At 46.3% G+C, this 3,724-nt stretch overlaps 1 long non-coding RNA gene across 1 annotated transcript; it reads right to left on the reverse strand.

Moving 5' to 3' along the window:
• Window positions 1–205: 205 nt before the first annotated feature.
• On the reverse strand, window positions 206–3,353 carry LOC108510575. Its single transcript, XR_001878840.1, has 3 exons — window positions 3,103–3,353; window positions 1,074–1,372; window positions 206–451 (listed from the first exon to the last, which is right to left on the reverse strand). It is a non-coding gene; the product is annotated as an uncharacterized LOC108510575 (long non-coding RNA).
• Between the last annotated feature and the right edge of the window lie 371 nt (window positions 3,354–3,724).

Consider the following 3,724-nt stretch of genomic DNA (forward strand, 5'->3'; position numbering starts at 1 on the left):
AAAAAAATTTTGGCAGTTCTCAAGTTTCAGGCCTAGAGACGCAGCCTCTGGGTCTGTTCTCTGATACACCCAAAAACTTCTCGTGGGCAAAAATGGATCACACCGAACTGAAGGAAAACAGTGGTGTTTTATTGGTGCATGTGTGCTGCTCACCATGCCAGTGTCCTTCTGGGTCCCTCAGGCAAAGGCACAGGTCACCACCCCCAGCAGAAAGGGTTGTCACTGTGAGTTGTCACCATCCTAAGGAGGTCCTGCAGGGATGGGAGGCATCTGGGAACAGGTCCCCCAGTGAGGTTGTGGAGTTTCCTTCTCTGGAGATACTCAGAAGTTGTCAGGCACAATCCTGAGTGGATCCTGCAGAGAGGCTGGGCTAGATGACCTCCAGTGGCCCTTTCCAACCTCACCCATCCTATAGATTCTATGACATCCATCCAAATCCTAGTGTAGGAGACTGGGAAAAGGTATTAACTTGCATTATGCATGAAAAGAAGGTCATGTTTAATACACCCAGGCTTCAGTCAGACACCCACAGGCAACCTGTGGATCCTGTTGAAAGGATCTTAGAAAGCCCCCCCTGGGCACTGTCATGTTGGAAAGACCCAACAGTGCAGTTTACTGTGCTTATTGCCTTCCTGCCTTCAAGATTTGCTCCATCATCATCCTCATCGCTGCTTTTCCATGGAGATGATGACCAGGGAGGACAAAGCTGAGCATCCCGGGTGGATGCACCATCCCCCAGGCTGGATGTGGGACCGACTCCACCCTCAAGCCCACAAAGGTCAGCGCCCAAATTCTTAGAACTCTTTGAAAGCCCAGACACAAGATTAATTTGACTGACAAAGAACTAATTGGTTTCAGGACTAATTAAGTACATATACTTGTCTTTGCTTAATCAGTGAAATTTCCAATGGCATTAAAGTGTCCAAGAACACAAATCCCCAGAGATTTAAAGCAAATAGTTAAAATCAACTTAGATCCAATTATCATATAAATCACTAATGACCTGGGTAAATTGGAAGCTCTTTGGCTCGGCCTCTGGGGAAGAATAAACCCTATAAAAATGAACATGCTACCTGGATTAATACACAGGCTCAGGGGACTCCACTGCAAATATTCCAACAGGACTTTTTCCAGTGACATTGTTATTCATCACAAAATGCCAGTATTTCAAAACAAACAGGTTTCACGGGAAGGTTTTGATGAAACTTTCAGCAGGAACTTTGTGTTCAGCATCCAGAGCTATAATCACTCAAGAATAGCCATTTATCCATCGCTGGGCCCATTCCTGCTGAGTCCTTTAACTGGAGGGCAATTAGTAATTTCCGGCCCTGTCTTCCCACATTCTGCTTTTCATCTTGCTCGTGGTCACAGTCTGATACTCCATTTATTAAAAAAGGAAAAAAAAAAAAGAAGGTGATTAAAGACTTTGGGTTTGGTCTAACGAGAAAGAACTTTGGGACATGCCCTGAGACAATCAGAGTATTTAAAATTAATTAATTAAATGAAAAGGGGTGGTGGACAGAGAAAACCAGGTATCTTCCTTGAGTAATTTCAGTTGTCATTCAAACCACTGAAATTCAGATTTACAAATCTGAGGGAAGACCACAGAAGCATTTTGGTGAGTGAAGCCACACGATGGACAAAAGACATCACAGAACAACACAGGAAACACCTCTAATAGGTTTATTTTTTCATCCACACTCATTTTTAGGTGCAAGCTACAGGTGGATCCCAGAAAACCTAATCTCCACTAACCACCTAAGCTGTCTCATCCTGACCTGTTTATTTTGCCAGTGCAGATTCCAGCTTTATTCTCTATTCATGGGAATCTCAGGCTTGTAAAAAATTGGCACGTAAAGAAACAAGGAATAAAAAAAAAGGGTTAAATATGAGAATAATATATGAAATGCAGTTTTTATGCACCCAGTGATTACAAACCCTAGGTTTTACACCTCCAAAATTGCAATGCACATTAGGAAGTGCTGCCAATACAATCAAAATCTTCCCCTCCTGACTCCAAGGTTCAGCCAGGAACTGCTCCCAGTCAGAATCCCATCCCTTCCAGAATGCCTGTTTTACTCTGTGATTCCCTAATGTCCCACCAAAGAGTTAATGAGCGCAGGGAGGCACGAATGGGATAAAGAATTAACAGCAAATACCTCACCCACGGTGGAATACAGTGATTAAAGAAATGTTCTTGGACCTTGGGCTGTGTCTTACAGAAAGAACAACATTCCTACCCCTAACCTGAAAATAAAGTTCCACCCCACGTGGTGACTACAAAAGCAGCCTCTGCAGAGGTGTGTTTGTACATATGTTTTGGCCATGCCCTTTTATTCCAAGCTCCTGCTCTGGAATCAGAGCACGATCCCACGAGTTCTGCATGAGGGTGGATGTTGCTGAATCCATCGAACAGCAGTGAGAGCCACATTAAACAGGAGGCCAACTGGAGCACTGTGGGCTGCAAGAGGGGTCTGCTGTGTCACAGAACCCTCCCAAAAGGCACATCACCTTGACCAGGGAACGTGGTTTTTAAAGGATGGTGCCCATTCAAGCCACACAGGGCGATTTCTGGGTGACCAAAGGACCTTCATGAGACCCAGATGAAAGGGGTGAAAGCAAACCATATCCTCCTCCCTGCCTCCCCTCTTCATCTTTGCCCTTCCTACTCCACTGTGATCATTTTGCTTTGATACGTGCCCAGGAACTCTCTGTGTGCTTAAAAAACTCGGGTACCCGGGCAAGTAATAAATGTAATAAATATCTTTTTGTCATTTCCTGGTGCACAGCACTTCAGTGCTCGAGATGCACGTTGGTACTTCTCTTTTTCTTCCTTGCTTTTAAGGAAAAAAAGGCTTAATAAACAGGCAAAGCAGAAAACAAAAGGAGTCCACATTCCTCCTCGCTCAGCCTCCTGCTCCTCAGGGATCTCCAAAAACTCTAAAAGACGGTCTAAGCCTCGGCAGCTCATCGTCCTTCCTTTTCCCCCATATCATTAGGAGGATCATTAGAGGTCAGAGTAGAGTTTTATCCTTGTGAGGATAAAGCAGCTCACAAAAATTGAAGCCTGTGGCAGAATAAAACTCTGATGGAGCCACTCACCCAAAGCCTTGTTGCTGGAAATGCCCGGCAGCACCGAAAGCGTCGAGGATGTCGGGATGCGGTGGATACCAAGGTGGAATTACAGGTGCCCAGGAGAGGAGGAGGAGGAGAGGTTGAGCTGCAGGGCAGTGGTGCTAATGAACTCTGGCTTCTGCACGGGTTTTTCTGCTTTTCCCATTCCTACCTGGGCAAGGGAGACTCGGGGAAAATTTTAGCGCGTCAGGGCCCCGCAGAGGCAAAGACAAAGCAAGGCTCGGTTTGAGAGTAGGCAGAGATCTGGACAATGATTGTGGTCACTGTCACAGCCCTGGGAATGTCACCTATAGCACAGTGTGCTGGTGGGATAATGGGAAATAGCCCATCAGGAGGGCTCACTCAGCCAACACCAGGCAGCACCTACTGGTGTGTAGCCCACACAGGGGAACAGACACATCTGAGGTGTCCTCAGGGCCAGGAGAGGAGGGTTGGCCAAAGCAGGGCTGGAAAGATGCAAGTTCAAGGGTTATAATGGGATCTCCCTCCAGTTGGCGAGAGGATTTGCTCCCGGAACAGAGATCTGCTCTGATCCTACAGCTCCCCGTCAGGATCCCAGACAAACTGATGGAGATGGACCCAATCAAGC

This window comes from Lepidothrix coronata, unplaced genomic scaffold (genome assembly GCF_001604755.1).
Source record: "Lepidothrix coronata isolate B3197 unplaced genomic scaffold, Lepidothrix_coronata-1.0 Scaffold1414, whole genome shotgun sequence".
Lineage (NCBI taxonomy): Eukaryota > Metazoa > Chordata > Aves > Passeriformes > Pipridae > Lepidothrix > Lepidothrix coronata.